Source organism: Callithrix jacchus, chromosome 3, assembly GCF_049354715.1.
Source record: "Callithrix jacchus isolate 240 chromosome 3, calJac240_pri, whole genome shotgun sequence".
Classification (NCBI taxonomy): Eukaryota; Metazoa; Chordata; class Mammalia; order Primates; family Cebidae; genus Callithrix; species Callithrix jacchus.
In genome coordinates, this window is record NC_133504.1 from 98,210,380 (window position 1) to 98,234,214 (window position 23,835).

At 49.1% G+C, this 23,835-nt stretch overlaps 1 long non-coding RNA gene across 2 annotated transcripts in view; it reads right to left on the reverse strand.

Annotated features, from left to right (window-relative positions):
- Nucleotides 1–1,237: 1,237 nt before the first annotated feature.
- LOC118152242 (uncharacterized) overlaps nt 1,238–23,835 on the reverse strand; it is a 35,495-nt gene continuing 12,897 nt past the window's right edge. Inside the window, exons 2-4 of one of the 2 annotated variants that reach the window (XR_004740783.3) lie at nt 20,344–20,396; nt 18,545–18,614; nt 1,238–11,390 (exon numbers count right to left, since the gene is read on the reverse strand). This is a non-coding gene — a long non-coding RNA (uncharacterized LOC118152242). The remainder of the gene's footprint in view (nt 11,391–18,544; nt 18,615–20,343; nt 20,397–23,835) is intronic. The other variant, XR_013533431.1, reaches the window with a different exon arrangement.

Below are 23,835 nucleotides of genomic sequence, written 5' to 3' on the forward strand. Positions count from 1 at the left end.
AGAATACCCACAGTAGGGTTAAGGGCCTGGTTCAGGGACATGAGTTAGGAAGAAATCTACAGCTGGGCCTAGCGCTGGGGCTTGGCCTTAGGCTGGGATGTTGAGTTGTGGGTAAAGCTGGGTCTGGGCCTGTTTCACAAAGTTGGGGTAAAGCTAGAACTGGGACTGGGCTTGGGACTGGTACATGGCATTTCAGGTGAAGCTGGGGCCTGGGTCTGGAACATGAAGTTGGGGTAAAGCTATTGTTGGGGTTGTGACTGGGTCTGGGGTTTAATCAGTAAGTTTGGCCAGGTTGTTAAAACCAGCTATCTAAATCCAGCTAAGTTAAGGAATATTTCAGTAACCCCAGGTTGTGATAACAACAGGGAGAACACCCAGTAGGGTCAAGGACCTGGGCCAGCTACATGGAGTTGCGGAGAAATCTACAGCTGGGCAAAGGCCTGATGTTCAGGCAGGGGCTGGGGCTGGGGCTGGGACGTGGAGTTGTGGGTAAAACTGGGTCTGATCCTGTGCAATGGAGTTGGGGTAAAGCTAAGGTTGGTGCTGGGCCTGGTTCCTTGGGTTCAATCAGTAAGTTTGGCCAGGTTGTTAAAACCAGGTCTCTAAATTCAGCTATGTTAAGGAATATTTCATTAACCCCAGGTTGTGATATAACCAGAAAGAGCACCCCATAGGGTTATGGGCCTGGGCCAGGGACAAGGAGTTAGGGAGAAATCTACAGCTGGCCCTATGCCTGGGGCCAAGGCTGAGGCCCAGGCTGGGGCTGGGGCTGGGATGTGGATTTGTTGTTAAAGCGGGATCTGGGCCTGTGCCATGTAGTTGGGGTAAAGCTAGGGCTGGGGATGCTCTTGGGGCAGGTAAATGGCATTGCGGGTAAAGCTGTGGCTGGGGCTTGGACCTGGGATATGGAGTTGGCGGTAAAGCTAGGGTCAGGGCTCGGGTTGGGACTGGGATTAAATCAGTAAGTTTGTCCAGGTTATTAAAACCAGGTATGTAAATCCACCTAAGTCAAGGAATATTTCAGTAACCCCAGGTTTTTATATCTACAGGGAGAACACCCACTAGGGTTATGGACCTGGGCCAGGGACATGGAGTTGGGGGAAATCTACAGCTGGGGATGGGGATGGGGATAGGGATGGGGATGGGGATGGGGATGGGGATGGGGATGGGGATGGGGATGGGGATGGGGATGGGGATGGGGATGGGGATGGGGTTCGGGCTGGGGATGGGGATGGGGATGGGGATGGGGATGGGGTTCGGGCTGGGGATGGGGCTGGGAATGGGGTAGAGGTAGGGGCTGGGGCTTTGGCTGGGACATGGAGTTGGGGGTAAATCTGGGTCCGGACCTGTGCCTTGCAGTTGGGGTAAAGCTAGGGTTGGGTCTGGGCTTGGGTCTTGGGGTTAAACGGTAAGTTTGGCCAGGTTGTTAAAACCAGGTATCTAAATTCAGCTAAGTTAAGGAATATTTCATTAACCCCAGGTTGTGATATAAACAGAAAGAACACCCCGTAGGATTATGGGCCTGGGTTAGGGACAAGGAGTTGGGGAGAAATGTATAGCTGGCCCTAGGCCTGGGGCTGGGGCTGGGGCTGGGGCTGGGGCTGGGTTGGGGCTTGGGCTGGAATGTGGATTTGTGGATTTGTGGTTAAAGCGGGATCTGGGCCTGTGCCATGGATTTGGGGTAAAGCTAGGGCTGGGCATGCTCTTGGGGCAGGTAGATGGCATTGAGGGTAAAGCTGGGTCTGGGGCTTTGACCTGGGATATGGAGTTGGGGTAACACTAGGGTCATGGCTGGGACTGGGTTGGGACTGGGATTTAATCAGTAATTTTGGCCAGGTTGTTAAAACCAGGTATCTGAATCCACCTAAGTTAAGGAATATTTCAGTAACCCCAGGTTTTTGTATCTACAGAGAGAACTCCCACTAGGGTTAAGGTCTTGGGCCAGGGACACGGAGTTGCAGAGAAATCTACCACTGGGCCTGGGCCTGGGGTTAGGCTAGGAGCTGGGCCTTGGGCTGGGACGTGATGTCGGGGGTAAAGCTGGGAGTGGGCCTCTGCCATGGAGTTGGGGCAAAAGGTAGGGTTGGGTTTGAGCCTGGGCCTTGGGTTTAATCAGTACGTTTGGCCAGGTTGTTAAACCCAGGTATCTGAATCCAGCTAAGTTCAGGAATATTTCAGTAACCCCAGGTTGTGATATCAACAGGGAGAACACCCAATAGGGTTAAGGGCCTCGGCCAGGGACATAGAATTGGGCAGAAATCTACAGTTGGGACTGGGGCTGGGTTCGGGGCCAGGGCTTGGGATAAGACATGGAGTTGTGGGTAAAGGTGAGTCTGGGCCTGTGACATGGAGTTGGGGTAAAGCTAGAGTTGGGGCTGGGCCTGGTTCCTTGGGTTTAGTCAGTAAGTTTGGCCAGGTTGTTAAAACCAGGTATCTAAATCCACCTAAGTGAAGGAATATTTCAGTAACCCCAGGTTGATGTATCAACAGGGGGAACACCCAGTAGGATTAAGGGCCTCGGCCAGGGATAGGGAGTTGTGGAGAAATTTACACCTGAGGCTGGGCCTGCGATGTGGGAGTTGTGGGGTAAAGCTGGGTCTGGGCCTGTGCCATGGAGTTGGGGTTAAGCTAGGGCCGGGGCTGGGCTTAGGTCTGGTTGATGGCATTGCGGGAAAAGCTGGGGGTGGGGCATGGGCCTGGGGCATGGAGTTTGGGGTAAAGCTAGGGTTGGGGCTGGGGCTGGGCCCAGAGTTTAATCAATAGTTTTGTCCAGGTTGTTAAAACCAGGTCTCTAAATCCAGGTGAGTTAAAGAATATTTCAGTAACCCCAGATTGTGATGTCAACAGGGAAATCTCCCAGTATGATTAAGGGCTTGGGCCAGAATCATGGAATTTGGGAGAAATCTATAGCTAGGCCTAGGCTGGGGCTGGAGCTGGGTCAGGGGCTGGGGCTGGGACTAGGGTTGGGGCCAGGGTTGGGGCTGGGACTGGGCTGGGGCTGGGCTGGGGCTGCAGCTGGGGCTGCGGGTGGGGCTGGGGTGGGGGCTTGGTGGGACATGGACTTGGGGGTAAGGCTGGATCTGGGCCTGTGCAATGGAGTTGGGGCAAAGCTAGTGTTGGGCCTGAGGGTGGGCCTTGGGTTTAATCAGTAAGTTTGGCCAGGTTGATAAAACCAGGTGTCTAAATCCAGCTAAGTTAACGAATATTTCAGTAACCCCAGGTTGTGATATTAACAGGAAAAACACCCAGGAATATTAAAAGGGCCTGGGCCAGGAACATGGAATTGGGGAGTAATCTACAGCTGGGCCTAGGACTTGGGTAGAGGTTGGGGCTGGGGCTGGAGTTTGGGCTGGGACTTGGAGTTGGGTTTAAAGCTGAGTCTCGGCATGTGCCATGGAGTTGGGGTAAAGCTAGGGCTGGGGCTGCTCTTGGGGCTGGGTAGACAGCATTGCAGGAAAAGCTGGGGCTGGGGCTTGGACCTGGGATATGGAGTTGGGGGTAATGCTAGGGTTGGGGCTGGGGCTGGGCCCGGGGTTTAATCAATAAGTTTGTCCAGGTTGTTAAAACTAGGTATCTAAATCCAGCTATGGTAAGGAATCTTTCAGTAAACCCAGGTTGTGATGTCAACAGGGAAATCTCCCAGTAGGATGAAGGGCTTGGGCCAGAAACATGGAACTGAATTGGGGAGAAATCTATAGCTGGGCCTAGGCTGGGGCTGGGGCTGGGGCTGGGGCTGGGGCGTCGAGTTGGGAGTAAGGTTGGATTTGGGCTTGTGCCATGGATCTGCGGTAAACCTAGGGTTGGCCCTGGGGCTGGGCCTGGGGTTTAATCAGTAAGTTTGCCAAGGCTGTTAAAACCAGGTGTCTAATGTCAGATACAGTGGCTCAAGCCTGTAATCCCAGCACTTTGGGAGGCTGAGGCGGGTGGATCACGAGGTCAAGAGATCAAGACCATCCTGGTCAACATGGTGAAACCCCATCTCTACCAAAAATACAAAAAATTAGCTGGGCGTGGTGGCGCGTGCCTGTAATTCCAGCTACTCAGGAGGTTGAGGTAGGAGAACTGCCTGAACCCAGGAGGCGGAGGTTGCGGTGAGCCGAGATCGCACCATTGCACTCCAGCCTGAGTAACAAGAGCAAAACTCCGCCTCAAAAAAAAAAAAAACAGGTGTCTAAATCCAGCAAACTTAAGAAAAATTTTAATTTTAGTAACCCCAGGTTGTGATATCAACAGGAAGAACACCCAGTAGGGTTAACGGCCTGGGCCAAGGACATCGAGTTAGGGCAAAATCTACAGCTGGGCCTAGTGCTGGGGGGCTTGGGTTTGGCTGGGGCTGTGGCTTGGGCTGGGACATGGAGTTGGAAGTAAAGCTGGGTCTCTGCCTTTGCCATGGAGTTGGGGTAAATCTAGGGCTGGGGCTGGTCTTGGGGCTGGTACGTGGCATTGTGGGTAAAGCTGGGGCTGGAGCATGGGCCTGGGACATGGAGTTGGGGTAAAGCTTGGGTTTAGGCTGGGGCTGGGCCTGCAATTTAATCAGTAAGTTTGGCCACGTTGTTAAAACCAGGTATCTAAATCCAGCTGCATTAAGGAATATTTCAGTAACCCCAGGTTGTTGTATCAACAGGGAGAACACCCAGTAGAGTTAAAGGCCTGGGTCAGGGACCTGGAGTTGGGGAGAAATCGACAGCTGGGCCTAGGCCTGGGGCTGGGGCTGGGGCTGGGGCTGGGATCGGTCTTGGGCTGGGACGTGGAGTTGCTGGTAAAGCTGGGTCTGGGCCTCTGCCATGGAGTTGGTGTAAAGCTAGGGTTGGGGCTGGGCTTGGGGATGGTACATGGCATTGTGGGTAAAGCTGGGGCATGGGCCTGAAGTGGAGTTGGGGTAAAGTTAGTGTTGGGGCTGAGTTTGGGCCAAATCAGTAAATTTGGCCATGTTGTTAAAACCAGGTATCTACATCCAGCTAAGTTAAGAAATATTTCAGTAATCCCAGGTTGTGATATCAACAGGGAGAACACCCAGTAAGATTAAGGGCCTGGGCCAGGGACATGGAGTTGGGGTGAAATCTATAGCTGGGCCTAGCGCTGGGGCTCGGCCTTGGGCTGGGATGTGGAGGTGGGGGTAAAACTGGGTCTGGGCCTGTACCGTGGTGTTAGGGTAAAGCTGGGGCTGGTGCTGCTCTTGGGGCTGGTACATGGCATTGCGGGTAAAGCTGGTGCTGGGGCATGTGTCTGGGACATCGAGTTGGGGGTAAAGCTAGGGTTGTGGCTGTGGCTGGGCCTGGGGATTAATCAGTAAGTTTGGCCAGGTTGTTAAAACCAGGTATCTAAATCCACCTAAGTTAAGGAATATTTCAGTAACCCCAGGTTTTTATATCTACAGTGAGAACACCCTGTAGGGTTAAGGTCCTGGGCCAGGGACATGGAGTTGGGACAGCTGGGCCTAGGCCTGGGGCTGGGGCTGGGGCTGGGGCTGGGGCTGGGATGTGGAGTTGGGGGTAAATCTGGGTCTGGGCCTTGGAATTGGGGTAAAGCTGGGTCTGGGTCATGACTTGGGGCTGGTACATGGCATTGCAGATAAAGCTGGGGCTGGGCCTGGGCCTGGGGTATAATCAGTAAGTTTGGCCGGGTTGTTAAAACCAGGTATCTCAATCCAGCTAAGTTAAGGAATATTTCAGTAACCCCAGGTTGTGATGTCAACAGGGAGAACACCCAGTAGTGTTACGGGCCTGAGCCAGGGACATGGAATTGGGGAGAAATCTACAGCTGGGGCTGTGCCTGGGGCTGCAGCTGGGGCTTGGACTGGGACTTGAGCTGGAATGTGGGGTTGGAAGTAAAGCTGGAGCTGGGCCTATGCCATGGAGTTGGGATAAAGCCAGAGCTGGGGCTGGACTTAGGGCTTGTACATGGTATTGCAGATAAAGCTGGGCTCGGGCATGAGCCTGGGACATGGAGTTGGGGAGAAAGCTACACCTGGGCCTAGGCCCTGGTCTGGACCTGGGGCTGGGCCTGGTCTTGGGGCCGTGGCATCGGCTGGGACGTGCAGTTGGGGGTAAAGCTTGGGCTGGGGCTGGGCTTGGGGCTGGTACATGGAGTTGCCAGTAAAGCTGGGGCTGGGGTATGGGCCCGGGACATGGAGTTGGGAGTAAAGCTATGGTTGGGGCTGGTGCTGGTCCTGGGGTTTAATCACTAAGTTTGGCCAGGTTGTTAAAACCAGTTATCTAAATCCAGCCAAGTTAAGGAATATTTCAGTAACCCCAGGTTGTGTATTATCAACAGGGAGAAAACCCAGTCAGGTTAAGGGCCTGGGCTAGAAACATGGACTTGGAGAGAAAGCTACAGCTAGGCCTAGGCCTGGGCCTGAGCCTGGTCCTGTGGCTGGGGCTGCGGATTGGGGTGGTTCGTGGAGTTGGGGTTAAAGCTGGGTCTGGGCCTTTGCCATGGAGTTGGGGTAAAGCTAGGGCTAGGGCTGGGCTTGGGGCTGGTAAATGGCATTGCGGGTAAATCCGGGGCTGGGGCATGGGCCTTGAACATGGAGTTGGGGAGAAAGCTACTTCTGGGCCTGGACCTGTGCCTGAGCCTGGTCCTGGTCATGGTCCTGGGGCTTGGGCTGGGGCTGGGACATAGAGTTGGGGGTCAATCTGAGACTGCTGCTGGGCCTGGGGGCAGGGACATGGCCTGGAATGAGCAGTTGAGGGTAACACTGCGTCTGGGGCTGGGCCTGTGCCATGGAGTTGGGGTAAAGGTAGAGCTGGGGCTGGGCTTGGGGTGGTACATGGAGTTGTGGGTAAAGCTGGGGCTGGGGCATGGGCCTTAGACATGGAGTTGGGGGTAAAGCTAGGGTTTGGGCTGGGGCTGGGGCTGGGCCTGGGGTATAATCAGTAAGTTTGGCCAGGTTGTTAAAACCAGGTATCTAAATCCAGCTGAGTTAAGGAATATTTCAGTAACCCCAGGTTGTGATATCAACAGGGAGAACGCCCAGTAGGATTAAGAGCCTGGGGCAGGGATATGGAGTTTGGCAGAAAGCTATAGCTGGGCCTAGTCCTGGGTATGGTCCTTGCCTGGGCTGGGATGTGGAGTTGGGGGTAAAGCTGGGGCTGGTACTGGGGTGTGGAATTTGTTGTAAATCTAGGCTTGGGGTTGGGCCAGGGATTTAATCAGTAAGTTTGGCCAGGTTGTTAAAACCAGGTATCTATATCCATTTAAGTTAAGGAATATTTCAGTAACCCCAGGTTGTGATATCAACAGGGAAATCACCAAGTAGGATTAAGGGCCTGGCCAGGGACATGGAATTTGGCAGAAAGCTTTAGCTGGGCATGGGCCTGGGCCAGGGCCTGCTCCTTGGACTCGGGCTGGGGCTGGGGTTGTGTCTTGTGCTGGGACGTGGAGTTCAGGGTAAAGCTGGGACTGTGTCAGGGACCGGGACTGGGTCAGGGACCGGGACTGGGTCAGGGCCCGGGGCAGGTCATTGGCTGGAACGTGCAGCTGGGGATAAAGCTGGGACTGGGGCTGGAGCTGGGGCTGAGGCTAGGCCTGTGCCATGGAATTGACATAAAGCTATGGCTGGGGCTGGGCTTGGGGCTGATACCTGGAGTTGCAGGTAAAGCTCGGGCTGGGGCATGGCCTGGCACATGGAGTTGGGGATAAAGCTAGGGTCGGGGCTGGGACTGGGGTTGGGGCTGGGGCTGAGGCAGGGCCTGGGCCATGGTGTTTGGGGTAAACCTAGGGCTGGGGCTAGGGTGGGGCCATGAAGTTTGGTAAAACCAGGCAGTGGCTTAAAGCCTGTTAGATAAAACCAGAACGGTGAGAGCAGTTGTGAAACCTAAGTGTGGAGCCATGTGGGTCATGTATACCATTAAGAGGTGGGAAACCTAGGTGGCTGATACAGATTTTAAAGGCCATGAACTTAAGACCCACAGGGTTATATCAGCTGGGGAAGGTGAATGGGGTCTGGCCTGGGCTGTAAAATGAGGTGGGTAGGGCAACAAGGCAAGGGCAGGGGGGGAGCAGTGGCAGGGGCTGCCTAAGCAGGTGGGTAAATCTTATTGGGTAAAATCAGGTGAGTCTGATGGGAGATTGAGGCCAGCAAATTACAACCAGGTGACTAAGAACATGTGGACAGTGGCAGGAAGTTATGGCCAGTCGGTAAGGCCAGGAATTTTAGGCAAAGTCATGAAGACTGGGTGAGTAGGGCAAGGAGGTTAATAAGGCCAGATAGATAATGAAGTTCGTCATACCATGAGGACAAAATAAGGTGACAAACGCAAACAGGTCAATAAGGTTGGCTGAGTTTCGCCAGGTTGTTAAAACCAGGTGTCTAAATCCAGCTCAATAAAGGACTATTTCAGTAACCCCAGGTTGTGATATCAACAGGGAGAACACCCAGTAGGGGTTAAGGGCCTGGGCCAGGGACACGGAGTTGGGGAGAAATCTACAGCTGGGCCTAGGCCTGGGGCTGAGACTGGGGCTGGGGCTGGGGCTGGGGCTAGGACATCAAGTTGGAGGTAAAGCTGGGTCTGGGCCTGTGCCATGGAGTTGGGATTAAGCTACGGCTGGGGCTGGGCTTGGGGCTGGTACATGGCATTGTGGGTAAAGCTGGGGCTGGGGCATGGGCCTGGGACATAGAGTCGGGGGTAAAGCTAGGGTTGGGGACGGGGCTGGGCCTGGGGTTTAATCAATAATTTTGTCAAGGTTGTTAAAACCAGGTATCTAAATCTAGCTCAATAAAGGACTATCTCAGTAACCCCAGGCTGTGAAATCAACAGGGAAAACACCCATTAGGAATAAGGGCAAGTTGCCAAGCCAGTCAAATAATGACTATAGGTAAATACTAGGTGGGTATGACTGGAGTGAAGGCTAGGAGGTGGAGGCCAGCCGAATGAAACAGGTGGTAAACACCAGTAGGATACGAAGCCAGCAGATTAAGTTATCCAGGCTGAGGCCAGGCATCTGAAGAGGGCAGGTGAGCATTGCTGAGAAACATTAAGTTTACCCTGCCCCCATGGCTCCTTTGTGGAGGATACCTTTTAGTTTGTAATTAGTGGAAGGTATTTAACAGCTTCCTACTTGGTATATTCTTGAGTTACATGGCTAATGTGAGGCGTTTGAATGCAAAAGTAATGGGGAAGCAGGGGTGTAAATATAGGAAAAATAAGGCAGGGGAGCCCACCTAGGGAGATATATCCAGGGTTAATGCCTGGTAGATAAAACCAGAAAGTTAGAGACAGTTGTATCCACCAAGTGTGAAGGCCATGTGGGTAACCTATGGTCTTTAAGACTAGATAGGAAAACTAGGTTGCTAATACAAGTTGTTAGGCCATGAGGTTAAGGCCCTTAGGTTAGGACAGATGAGGAAGGCTAATAACATCTGTCCACGGCCCTAAAATGAGCTGAGTAAAGTCAGGTCGGTAAGCTAGGTGCATAAAGCCAGGAGATTCATAACGGGTGGGTAAGGCCAGGAGGTTCATAAGATAGATGGGAACATCTAACTTGGCAAACCCATGAGATTAAGACCAGGTCAGAAAGCCAAATGACTGAAAAGTTTGGGGGGTTTACACCAGTAAGTTAATGCCTTCCCAAATAGAGGTAGATGGCTAACTCCACCTGGGTAATGCCGAGAGGTTAATACTAGGCAGACTAGGTCAGGAGGTTAAGGCCATGTGAGTTAGAATGAAAGGTTAAGGCCAGGTGTGAATGCCAGGTTGGTACACTATGTTGGTCATCCAGGTTGGGAAGATTGTGAGGTTAAGGTCAGGTGGGCAACGCAAGATGGGGCGGGGGCATGGAGTTGCAGGTAAAGTTACAGGAAAAGAGCAGGGAGATGAGAAAACCAAGTAAGAAAACCTAGGGAGGTAAATCCAGGAGTTTAAGTCCTGTTAGATAAAATCAGAAGGCTAAGGACAGTTGTGAAAACCCAGTGTGGAGGCCATGTGAGTAATGTAGAATCAGTAAGAGTAGTTGGGAAAACTAGGTGGCTAATTCAGGCCAGGAGGTTAAGGCCCGTAGGGTTAGGCCAGGTAGGGAAGGCTAAGAGAATCTGGCCAGAATCTTAACATGAGTTGGATTAAGACCAGGGAGGAGCAAGGGCAGGAGAGCAATGACAAAAGCCTCATAATGTCAGAAGGCAGGCAAGTAAATCTTAGCAGGTAAAATCAGCTGGGTTTTGAAGGGAGATTGAGGCCAGCAAATTACAACCAGGTGAGTAAGAACAGGTGGACATGGAAGGAAGTTATGGCCAGCTGAGTAAGCCCAGGATTTTTAGGCCGTGTCATGAAGACACGGTGAGACAGGCCAGGAAGCTAATAAGGCCAGATGGGTAATGTCAACTCTTGGAACACATTTAGAGGATGAGAGGGGACTACTGTACCTGTGAGGGGATCAGCTCCTCGTCTTCAGCTTTCTCTGGTTCTCACGTCGAGGCTCCCTGTCTCTGAACATTGGTCTGGGTGAGGATCTGTGAAGTTCTTAGTTCGGCACATGGCCATTTTTTCAAGTTAGTGCCCCTCGTCATGGTCTACTGGAGTAACTTACCTGCACGAGACTAACTTACCTGCATGCTGGACAAACAAAATAGTAGCTGTCAAAGGTCAGCTGCCTTCTCACTTGCTCAGTGTCAAGGCCATGCCAGACCCCAGGTCCCCTGCAGATCATTGTCCCCATACAGCCCCACGTCATAACTCCATAAGAGGGTCAGTTTGCTACTGACTTCTTTCTTCACCATGACAACTCACGAGTGAAGGAACACTGTAAACGGCACAGGGTCAGGGACTGCAGGTGGGAGGTGGAGTGTTCCCTGCCTTGGTAGGGAATTGGCTTTTACTCATTGGTGGAGATGGGTGGAGCAGAGGCTGCTCCTCATCCCCGTGGCAGCAGAACATGTAGAAGATACCTTAGAAACGGGATCTGTTCACTGCCTGGTGCTGAGTCCTAAGGACTCAGGAACGGAGGACAATGCCTGAGGATGCAGTGTGCCCACACACAGCTCATACAGAGACGCCTGCTGTTGTACTCACGTTTATAAATCCCATTCTGTTGTTGCTCACAAAAATCAGTCGCAGACCTGGAAAGGGTCCTATTACTGCCATCTTTTTAAAAAAAATGCACAAGTGACCACAACTCTTGTAACCCTGAAGTTGCATTCGTTGCCCACACAAGAGGTGCAAATTCTTAAGCAAGAAAGAGACTGTGCAGAAAGGAGATAGTGCCCCGCCCACCCTACCTCCATTGCTCCCCCTCCAGCTTCCCCTCCCAGCCTCTCAACACCCTGGCCACATAGCCCTGTGGTGACCATGCCTGTGTGCTCAGTCCAGGAGACTCTTCCTCTGGGGATCCACAGGCCCCCAAGGAGGGCACTGATGAGAAAAGGTGTGAAGACAGTCCACTACTCTGGAAGGTCCCTGTGTGGAAGGAAAGGCTGGGTCAGCACACAGGTGGAAGGGCAGCCAGGCTGGGCACAAACCCTGAACCTCAGTGTGTCCTGTGCAAGCCTCCCACTTCCACTCACCCCTCCCAGCACATTTTCTAATTTACTGTACACTTTACTTTTTATTGCCTATGTACCCCACTGAAGTATAAACTGTGTAAGGCAGGAATTTTGCCAGGCAATAAAAGTGCCGAAGCAAGTGCCCTTCAGTCTAGACTAAACAGGCCTGAGAGTGGCAAGGGAGAGGCAGCAGAGGGTAGAAAAAACTTCTTAAAGAGCTGCTCCATAAATAATTCAGGCTTGAGGGTCCTCCAGCCCTCAACACAAGTTCGCAGCTATGCCACATTTTGGCAAGAAAGCAGCCAAAGATAATCGTAAACAAATCAATGTGGTTGAGTTTTAACATGAAATTAACATTCCAATAAAAAACTACAGGTAAGAACAGGAGGTGGGGGGATCTGCCCCCACCAGGCAGTGGCTTCCTAGCTGAAATGCAGGTGATGCTCCAGCACAGAAGTAAAACACCAAGATGGGGACCAAGTAACAGTGTGGAAGAGGAAACGTTTTAGTACGTATAGTAACACAAAAATCTGAAAATGAGGCCACAGAACAAGAACATTACAACCAGCCTCATTTGTAGATATTTGTTACCAGGCACACTGAAAACACCTACTGGTGGTGAACTGGAGACAAAGCCACACACGACACGATAGAAATCTGCATATATTACTGGCCACACTGCCTCAGCAAGTGCTTGATAAGGTTAATGCCCATGCCACACATACATCTCAGCTCCATAACCAGCACCATGATTAGTCAAAGGGCAGAAGCACTGAGACAGGCAGGAATGATGAAGCCACTTGATGGTGGCTGTACCACTTCCACAAGGGAACAGAAAGATACAAATTCATCACTCTTTGCCCCCATGAACATCAAAAGAAAAAATATATCAATAGTTTTCCGGTACATGACCAATAATGTGGTAGAGATAAAATGAATTAAATCATTTTCACAGTAGCCATTTGAACGCAAAATACCCAGGAATAATTGTAATATTAAAAAAAGTATTCAGAGCCAAGAGGAAAGCTACTTACCTTCAATAAGGGATACATTTAATGACTAGAAGAAACATTTCCCGTGTTATAAAGCAGAAAATACTGCAAATTGAAACGCATAATACAAGCACTTTCAATACAAGTTTGGGGAGTGACTTTAGTGAGCTGAGAAATATTTGGGGCTGGGCGAAGTGGCTTGCACCTGTAGTTCCAGCACTTTGGGAAGCTGAGGCAGACAGATCATTTGAGGTCAGTAGTTTGAGACCAGCCTGACCAACATGGCAAAACCCCGTCTCTACTAAAAATACAAGAATTAGCCGAGTGTAGTTCCAGCTACTATACATACTAAAACGTTTCCTCTTCCACACTGTTACTTGGTCCCCATCTTGGTGTTTTACTTCTGTGCTGGAGCATCACCTGCATTTCAGCTAAAATATAAGAATTAGCCACACACCTGTAGTTCCAGCTACTCCAGAGGCCGAGGCAGGAGAATCACTGAAACCCGGGAGACAGAGGTGGCAGTAAGCTGAGATTGTGCCACTGCCCTCCAGCCTGGGCCACAGAGTGAGACTCCATGTCAAAAACAAACAAAAAAAAAAAAAAAACAGATTTTGGAGGGTCCTGGAAAGGAGACCAATCATCCCTGCAAATACAACTGCCTCATCAATGGGAACCTGATGCCAGTGACTCACTGGAGCCCCTGGCCCTCTTTGCCACAACACCCAGATTCTCCTTGTGAGATTGGTCTCTGCTTAGGCCATTCTTGCAACTCCTATGTAGGCACCTACGACACTCCCTCAGACATCAGAATGAACCCAGCCCACAGACATGAAATGTCTTCTGTCTGGCTGTGGACCCAGGCAGTTCCAACAGGAGGCTCGCAGAGGGGAGGTTTGCTCTGGGGCTCAGCTGTGAGGGCCACAGCCTGGAGTGGCCAGTAGCTCTCTAGGCACCTGAGAAAAACAGACCTGAAAGAAATCCCACTCCCACAGGTAAGGTGTGGAGACCTCCAGAATGGTCCAACCATCCTGCAATCAGGAATTCATGGCCTCATCTACAGCCTTCCCTTTGTGAGAGCTGATCTACTGACTTGCTTCTAACTATGGGGTCTGGCATAAGTGAGATCAGGTCTCAAGAGACAGACTGACCTCTGTCGTACCAGTATATGCTCATGCTACCTGAGGAAGCCAGCTACCATGTGAGCCACTCTATGGGGGACACCCATGTGGCAAGGAACCAAGGGAGACTCCAGCCACAAGCCCACTACAGACCGAATCCTGTGCCAGGAAACCTGGGGAGCTCAGAGGTGGGTCCCCACATAGACCAAAAGAATAGCATCAAGGGCTCGGAAATAAAGCCACACATTTAAAGCCATCTAATTTTAGACAAATATGTCAAAAGGACACAATGGGGAAAAGGACAGTGTCTTCTAAGTGGTGTTGGGAAAATTGGACATCCACATGCAGAATGAAATTAGACCCTTATTACACACCATCCACAAAAATGCAATCAAAATAGATTAAAAACTTAAAAGTAAGACCTGTTCGTGACCAGCTTGGCCAACATAGTGAAACCCCATCTCTACAAAAAACACAAAAATTAGCCAGGCAGGGTGGCACACACCTTTAGTCGCAGCTACTTGCACCTGTATTCCCAGCTACTCGAGAGGCTGAGACAGGTTGCTTGAACCCAAGAGGTGGAGGCTGCAGCAATCAGTGGGAGACAGATCAAGACTTCATCTCAAAAAATATATACATCGGCCGGGCGCGGTGGCTCATGCCTGTAATCCCAGAACTTTGGGAGGCTGAGGATCACGAGGGTCAAGAGATGGAGACCATCCTGGTCAACATGGTGAAACCCCGTCTCTACTAAAAATACAAAAAAACTAGCTGGGCATGGTGGCTCGTGCCTGTAATCCCAGCTACTCAGGAGGCTTAGGCAGGAGAATTGCCTGAACCCAGGAGGCGGAGGATGCAGTGAGCCGAGATCACGCCATTGCACTCCAGCCTGGGTAACAAGAGCGAAAACTCCGTCTCAACAACAAAAATAAATATATATATATATATACATACATAAAAATAAATGTTTGCAAAGCCACAATTGGAGGGAGCATCTCCTATCACACCACGCAGACACAATCACAAATATGGTGACTGGATGCTTTCAGACCACATTGTTTATTATCATGCATTTGTATAATTATAGTCAAGATGCCATAACAGGGAGCTCTCACATGTGCCCTATCCTCACTGAGATTGTGACCAGAGACCCACCAAATTCACCTCAGGGGTGCAGAGTAGGATGTGGGAGGAAAATTGAGTAGCAAAACAAAACTTGCAAACAAGCTGAGAACATGCAACCCAAACCAACAGTGGCAGTGGCCCTGGACAGTGGATTTGTTTTCACGTCAGTGTTACAACAAAATGAAGTAATTTGAAGACCTGCTATACATAAGACAAAGCTAGAGAAAATATCCAGGTTTCAGGAGTTCAAGATCAGCCTAGGCATCAGAATGAGATGCAGTCTCTGTAAAAATATTTTAGGCCAGGTGCAGTGACTCATGCCTGTAATTCCGGCACTTTGGGAGGCTGAGGTGAACAGATCACTTGAGGTCAGAAGTTCAAGACAACCTAGCCATCATGGTGAAACCCCATCTCTACTAAAAAAAATTATCCAGGTGTAGTGGCGGGTGCTGAAGCAGGAGAATTGCTTAAACCTGGGAGACAGAGGATGCAGTGAGCCGAGATCAAGCCACTGTTCTCCAGCCTGAGTGACAGAGCAACTCTATTGCAGAAAAAAAAAAAAAGACACAGAATAATGTAAAAAGCCCTATCAAATGTGTAATTTTTTGACTAGTGTGTGAGGGAATGTGTGAATGTGTTCTCTTTCCCGGTCCAAGAGGGGGTGTAGTTTTAAGGGCAACAATTTCCCAGGGCCATGCCCCCCCCCCCATCTCTCTCCATCTGGGAGAAACTAAGAGTCTCTCACTCCAGCGGAAGTTCCAAGAAACTCCTTTTATTGGCCAGGGGTCTTAGAGAAGGTGAGGGTTACTCTGAGGCTAAAAGTCCCCTTCTTCTACACCACTTAAGACTCCATATTTGAATCCCCTTCCACATACACTCCCTTCTTGGAAGCCTGTCTTCCCCTCCTAAACTCCATCTCTATTCCCTTCCACTCAATGTAAAACCTGCTTTCCTTTCCCAAATTCCATCTTTCTAAATTCTCTCACTCAGTGTAAAAGTTAGTTGTTTATTCTTTCTCCTTCTCCTGTTTCTCTTTCTCTAAATAAATCACTTTCTACAAATACTTTTAATTCTGGCTTTTACTGTGTACTGTGCCGTTCTCCCCTCTCTCATTCTTAAAAGGGCAAAAAACCAAAAACCTAGAAAAAGTCCTCTCAGGGAAGCTAAGGGCACCCTAAACCCCAATATTACATGTGGAAGCACTATTCCAATAGAAATAGGCAGATCAATCAACCTCTTCATCAAAACAAACCCTTAAAATTTAGAAAAAGCAGGCCGGGCATGGTGGCTCAAGTCTGTAATCCCAGCACTTTGGGAGGTCGAGGCCGGTGGATACGAAGTCAAGAGATCAAGACCATCCTGGTCAACATGGTGAAACCCCATCTCTACTAAAAATACAAAAAATTAGCTGGGCATGGTGGCACGTGCCTGTAATCCCAACTACCCTGTAATCCCAACTACGCAGGAGACTGAGGTGGGAGAATTGCTTGAACCCAGGAGGCAGAGGTTGCGGTGAGCCGAGATCACCCCATTGCACTCCAGCCTGGGGAACAAGGGCAAAACTCCATCTCAAAAATAAATAAAATAATAATTTAGAAAAAGCAAGCTAAAGACAGGGAGGACCATACTTGCAATACATACTTGTAATACATGACCCAAGTATATGTCCAAAATAAGACAATGAAGTCCTACAAATCACCATACAAAAGGCAAACAGCCTCCCCTTCTTTTAAGAGATGGTCTCTTGCACAGGCTAGGGGCAACATGCTGTTGCCCAAGCTGATCATGAACTCCTCAAGCTATCACCCCCTCTGGCTTCGCAAAGTGCTGGGATTACAAGCCTGAGCCACCAAGCCCCGCCAAACAAGCCATTCTTTTAAGTGGACAAGAGCCTCTAACAGGCATCTGAACAATAAAGGTCATTTTAAAACCAGCAAACACAAGAACAATGCTCAAAATGCTTAATCACCATGAAACGCAAATCGAAACCCCAGTGCTAACCAATGCACACGACACAAAACACCAACGAAACTGCTAAAGGCTGTTACACAGTGACGCGCGTGCTGGTAACCAAGGGAGCAGCAAAAGAAAGGCTCCCGTGTGCTACGCACTATGGAAAACTGTTGGGCATGAGAGGGAGACCCCATGGGCTCACCACTTGCCCTAACACCCCGCTGTGTTGCCGGGTTGAAATACTCAACCAGAGCACACATAGGTGTGTACCAAAGCCTGTGCCGAGATGTTCAAAACTAGTTTGTCGTCACTGCATGGAAAATAACCAAACTCCTTTAACAATAGAAAAACAGGCCGGGCTCGGTCACTCACGCCTGTAATCCCAGCACTTTGGAAGGCCGAGGCGGATGGATCACGTGGTCAAGAGATGGAGACCATCCTGGTCAACATGACGAAACCCCGTCGCGACTAAAAATACAAAAAATTAGCTGGGCACGGTGGCGCGTGCCTGTAGTCCCAGCTACTCAGGAGGCTGAAGCAGGAGAATTGCCTGAACCCAGAAGGCGGAGGTTGCGGTGAGCCGAGATCGTGCCATTGCACTCCAGCCTGGGGAACAAGAGGGAAACTCCGTCTCAAAAAAAAAAGAAAAAAATATTTATATATATATATAAAGTATATATATATATAGAAAGAGAGAGAGAGAGCTGTGCATTCTGTACTATGTGATCTTTCATATTCAGGTTTTAACAGTCCTAAGAATCTTTGAGAAAAATACCCATAAAATAATAACCAATGCAAAAATACAATGGGGGAAAACTCACTGATAACAGCACTTAAAATATTTAATAAACTGTAGACTCATATGTAAAGTCAATGTTTACAAAATGTTAAAACTTTCCTGAGTATCATTATTTTTAGAACTACCGAAAAACTTTACCCAAATGGACAGTCCGACCAGGTTTTGGATAAGAACCATTAAGTCAATTAAAACACAAATACCTCCTGGAAAAACATCCAGGAAAATACCTATTTTACAAAAGACCTTAAATTATGAAAACAGAAGCCATGCATTCCATCCTATCCATGCTGCGATACTGAGAGAAATGCAAAGGAAAACCTCCACCGCTGGACTGGCAGAGATGTGAGCAGAGATAAACCCAGCCGGGCTCCTGCCCAACCCTCTCACAGTCCTTCCTTCTACGTGACCCGGTAACTCCCATCTCCAAGAATCCAAGAATCTGGCAAGAGGAGCTGTGATGTCCTTCAGTTCTCCCACTTTCATTCCTGTCCTAACCAAGAAACACCAGGTACTTTGACTGCTGTGTGAGCTGGGCAGCTCATTACTCTAGCAGGCTTGAACCTAAGCTGGGGCCCATAAATATTCCCAGGCACTAAACAAAGGTATTTGAATTTTTACCCAAAATGCGGAAAGAAACTGGCACTGACCCTGAGCCAAATTCCTGAATCTTTCCTATAAACTCCATACTGTGACACCCTTGACAGGGACATAACTAAGCAGAACATCCTTTTCTCTCAGTGTCTATCCAAGCACACGATACACCACCAGGTAAGTTCCCCTAATGAACACTTTGAACCAACCACCCTGGAGCTTGTGCTTCCTTCTTTGGAGTCCCAACAAGTCCCATTTCTACAGAGACTAAGTCACTCCCATGTGGGAATTCCTCTGCCAACAATTTTAGGGCAACTCCAGCTGGAGGTTCAGCCTGAGAAAATGAAAGCCAAACCAATTCTAGTATATTCATCACAGACATGATTAAATAAAGGCAAACCACTGCAAACAACCTAAATGTCTCTTCCCGCTGCTCTACCAAAGCACCAAAGCCATGGTGACTTAGAAACAACAAATTATTACTCACAGTTCTGGAGGGTAGAAGTCAGTGATCAGGTCCTGCTTTCTGGTTCCTGAGGCTGGCCCCTCGCTGAGTCCTCACAAGGTAGAAACAGAACAAACTCATGCTAGGACCTCCTTTAAGACACTGTATCTCCTCCTGGCGGCTCGGCGCTCAAGACCTTATCCATCCCTAATAACCTCCCAAAGGCCCCACCTCCTAGTACCACCCCATTAGAAGGATAGGCTTTCATTATGTAAATTACATTCAGTTCACTGTCCATCAACAGTATGGATTAAATGAGGGTTCATCCCAATAGCATACCCACACAACCAATAAAAAATAATCTAGACCCTGATACAAACAAACTCTGCCAATTTTGAGATGGGGAGGCTCCAAACACTGTCTATGTGACACTAATAATGAATTATTGTTAACTGTTTGGGGCATTTTTTTTTTTTTAAGTTCTTTTTGAGGCTGGATGCAGTGTCTCACCCTTGTAATCCCAGCACTTTGGGAGGCCAAGGTGGGTGGATCACCTGAGGTCAGGAGATCAAGACCAGCCTGGCCAACATGGCACAACTCCGTCTCTCCTAAAAATACAAAAAATTAGCTGGGCATCGTGGCAGGTGCCTGTAATCCCAACTACTTGGGAGACTGAGACAGGAGAATTACTTGAACCCAGGAGGTGGAGGTTGCAGTGACGTAAGATCTCACCATTGTACTCCAGCCTTGGCAACAGAGCAAGACTCTGTCTCAAAAAAAAAAAAGTTCTTTAAAAGAACTAGGGGCCGGGCACGGTGGCTCATGCCTGTAATCCCAGCACTTTGGGAGGGCGAGGAGGGTGGATCACGAGGTCAAGAGATCGAGGCCATCCTGGTCAACATGGTGAAACCCCGTCTCTTCTAAAAATACAAAAAATTAGCTGGGCATGGTGATGTGTGCCTGTAATCCCAGCTACTCGGGAGGCTGAGGCAGCAGAATTGCCTGAACCCAGGAGGCAGAGGTTGCGGTGAGCTGAGATCGCACCATTGCATTCCAGCCTGGGTAACAAGAGCAAAACTCCGTCTCAAAAAAGAAAGTAAGAAAGATACAAACTAGAATATTTAATGACTATTAGTGAAATGATTTACCCTGGCAGTGCACAGACAGTTATCTAAGACAGCAATAGGGATGAAGGACATCCGCACAATCTCTCTTTTGTGTTCGTCTGAACTGTTCCACACAAGCTTTTCCAGTCACCCCTCCACTTCCCCAGATGGAGTCTCACTCTGTGACCCAGGCTGGAGTGCAGTGGCACAGTCTCTGCTCACTGCAACCTCTGCCTCCCGCGTTCAAGCGATTCTTCTGCCTCAGCCTCCCAAATAGCTGGGATTGCAGGCACCCACCACCACGCCCAGCTAATTTTTGTGTTTTCAGAAGAGATGGGGTTTCACTGTGTTGGCCAGGCTGGTCTCAAGCTCCTGACCTCCTGATCCGCCCAACGTGCTGGAATTAAAAGCATGAGCCACTTCACCCAGCCATTTTTTTTTTTTTTTTTTTTGGAGATGGAGTTTCACTCTTGTTGCTGAGGCTGGAGTATAATGGCAAGATCGCAATTCACTGCAACCTCCTCCTCCCAGGTTCAAGTGATTCTCCTGCCTCAGCCTCCCAAGTAGCTAGTAGCTGGGATTGTAGGCATGCGCCACCATGCCCAGCTAATTTTGTGTTTTTAGTAGATACGGGGTTTCTCCACATTGGTCAGGCTGGTCTTAAACTCCCGACCTCAGGCAATCCGCCTGCCTCAGCCTCCCACAGTGCTGGGATTACAGGCATAAGCTACCCACTGCACCCAGCCGAATGATGCTTTCTTCCACAACAGGCACTAATGCAAAACTGCCTGAAAAAAAAAACATAAAACAGTTCTGTTGAAGTCAAATAAAATATAGAGACAAATATCTGACATTAAAATATTTTTTGTTCGTTTCTTTATTTTTTATTTTTAAGGCAGGGTCTGGCTCTGTTGCCCAGGCTAAAGTACAGTGGTGTGATCACAGCTCACGGTAGCCTCAAACTCCTGGTCTCAAACAATCCTCCCACATCAGCCTCCCAAGTAGCTGGAAATACAGCTACGTGCTACCACACACAGTCAATTTTTTAGTTTTTGTAGAGATGAGGTCTTGCTATGTTATCCAGGCTGGTCTGAAACTCCTGGTTTCAAGTCATCCTCCCACTTCGGCCTCCCAAATTGCTGGGATTACAGATGTGAGCCACTGCACTTGGAAAAATGTTTTACTTGGAAAGAAAGAATTGCAATTCAAGGCATACACACAGACTGGATGGCTTGTTATGTCTAAAGAACAAAGAGAAAATTAGAGGGCTTTTTTTGTTTTTGTTTTTAATGTTGGGCCAGGCGCCATGGCTCATGCCTGTAATCCTAACACTTTGGGAGGCCAAGGTGGAAAGATCCCTTGAGTCCAGCAGTTTGCAACTAACTTGGACAACACAGGGAGACTATGCCTTTACAAAATAATGAAAAAAAAATTAGCCAGGTATGGTGGTGTGCATCTGTGGTCCCAGCTACTCAGGAGGCTCAGGCAGGAGGATAGGTTGGGCCTGGGACATCAAGTCTGCAGTGAGCTGTGAACACACTGTACTCCAGCCTGAGTGACAGAGTAAGACCCTGTCTCAAAAAAAAAAATGTATTGCTCTTTGAAAAAATCCATTGACAGGCTGGGCGCCGTGGCTCACGCCTGTAATCCCAGCATTTTGCGAGGCCAAGGCGGGTGGATCCCGAGGTCAAGAGATCCAGACCATCGTGGCCAACATGGTGAAACTCCGTCTCTACTAAAAATACAAAAAATAAACAGGCATGGTGGCATGTGCCTGTGGTCCCAGCTACTCGGGAGGCTGAGGCGGAAGAATTGCTTGAATCCAGGAGGCAGAGGTTGCAGTGAGCCAAGATTGCGCCACTGCACTCCAGCCTGGCAATAGAGCAAGACTCCGTCTCAAAAAAAAAAAAGAAGAAGAAAAAAAAATTCATTGGCACTAGTAAGAATGTGGGGAGTGGGGTACAGTGGCTCATGCCTGTAATTACAGCACTTTGGGAGGCTGAGGCAGATGGATCACCTGAGGTCAGGAGTTTGAGACCAGTCTGACCAATGTGGAGAAACCCTGTCTCTACTAAAAATACAAAATTAGCTTGGCATGGTGGTATGCACCTGTAATCTCAGCTACTCGGGAGGCTGAGGCAGGAGAATTACTTGAATCCAGGAGGCAGAAGTTGCAGTGAACCGAGATTGTGCCATTGCACTCCAGCCTGGGCAATAAGAGCAAAACTGTGTCTCAAAAAAAAAAGAATGATGTGGGGGAGCTGGCAGTGGGTGAAACTATTCGAATCATAGCAGGTTTCAGCAGCCAATAGATAAAACTGGTTTCAGGTGACAGCCCACAGTTTCAGCAGCCACAGTCACAGAGAATTACATTTTTGGAACAATGTTATGTGCCCTGGGTACATTTTACTTTTGGCCTTTCTACTCTGTTTTGGTTAGGTAGGCCAAGAATAGGTGAATTCATATCTCAACTATCACAGTTCCAAAATAATCTTAAAATTCTTTTTTTGTTTTTGTTTTTGAGATGGAGTTTCGCGCTTGTTACCCGGGCTGGAGTGCAATGGCATGATCTCGGCTCACCACAACCTCCGCCTCCTGGGTCAGGCAGTTCTCCTGCTTCAGCCTCCTGAGTAGCTGGGATTACAGGCATGCACCACCATGCCCAGCTAATTTTTTATATTTTTAGTAGAGACGGGGTTTCATCATGTTGACCAGGATGTTCTCAATCTCTTGACCTTGTGATCCACCCCCCTTGGCCTCCCAAAGTGCTGGGATTACAGGCTTGAGCCACCGCGCCCTGGCAAAATTATTGCTCATGTTCAACTTCCTGGCATGTTCAGAGAAGATTTATGCTGGGTTAGAGCTGTAGGAACAAACTGGCTTCTTCCAAGCTGCCAGGCTGTGGAGGGACAGAAAGAGCACATGGCAAAGCAGTAACCAGAAAAAACTTGGGGACAAGGAGGAATTCTTTTGCCAGGAAGTCGCTTCCATAGGACGGGGTTTTGCATTGTTTATAACTATGAGAGGCACCCAGAAGGCAATGGGCTGCACTGCAGTACTTCACCGTCTTTTTTTTCTTTTCTTTTTTTTTTTTTTTAGAGATGGGGTTTCACTACATTGGCCAGGCTGGTCTTGAACTCCTTACCTCGTGATCTAAACACCTTGGCCTCCCAAAGTGCTGTGATTACAGGCATTAGTCACGTGCCCGGCCTTCACCACTTTTCTTAAACAAAGTAACTGCTGCATTCATCTCCAGATGTTGGCCAACCTTCTAAGGATGACTGCCTCTGAAAAGTTTTCTTGCAAAGACCTCATTCAAGCAGGGCTGATCAAACCAGGGAGGGGCTTATCCAGGATAATTCCTGCTGCCCACCATCCACACAATGGTTCTAAGTTGTACCCAGGGCAAGCTGGAGGGGAGAGGGGTGGAACTGAGATGCAGACTCCTCTGCACAAAGACCAAGCAAAAGTGGGCCACATGATCATCCCTCCACCCCAGCTGACAGCCTGAGCTGCTTTACTCCTGAGCTCTGAGCTCTTACAACAGGCACCCAATGCCTTGGGCCATACTCGTGAATGGAGGTCTCTCCCAGAGTTCTTTTTCCCTTTTTATTTATTTTTTTGAGACAGAGTTTTCCTCTTGTTGCCCAGGCTGGAGTGCTGGAGTAAAAGGTGTGATCTCGGGCCGGGCGCGGTGGCTCAAGCCTGTAATCCCAGCACTTTGGGAGGCCGAGGCGGGTGGATCACGAGGTCAAGAGATTGAGACCATCCTGGTCAATATGGTGAAACCGCGTCTCTACTAAAAATACAAAAAATTAGCTGGGCAAGGTGGTGCTTGCCTGTAATCCCAGCTACTCAGGAGGCTGAGGCAGGAGAATTGCCTGAACCCAGGAGGCGGAGGTTGCGGTGAGCCGAGATCACGCCATTGCACTCCAGGCTGGGTAACAAGAGCGAGACTCTGTCTCAAAAAATAAATAAATAAATAAATAAATAAATAAATAAAATTAAAATGAAGAGTGGATGCAAACCAACAGGAAACAGGTAAGCACCTGAACAGAAAAGTGAGCACGGTTATGTTCATCAGGTCACAAAGAAATACGATGTTTTAAAAGAAAAATAAGCATTTGTATATTAAAAATATAAACTAAACATGCAATTTAAAATTTCACCTATCAAACTGGGCACGTTTTGGAGATTTTTTAATTGTCATCTAATTATTTTCTTTTT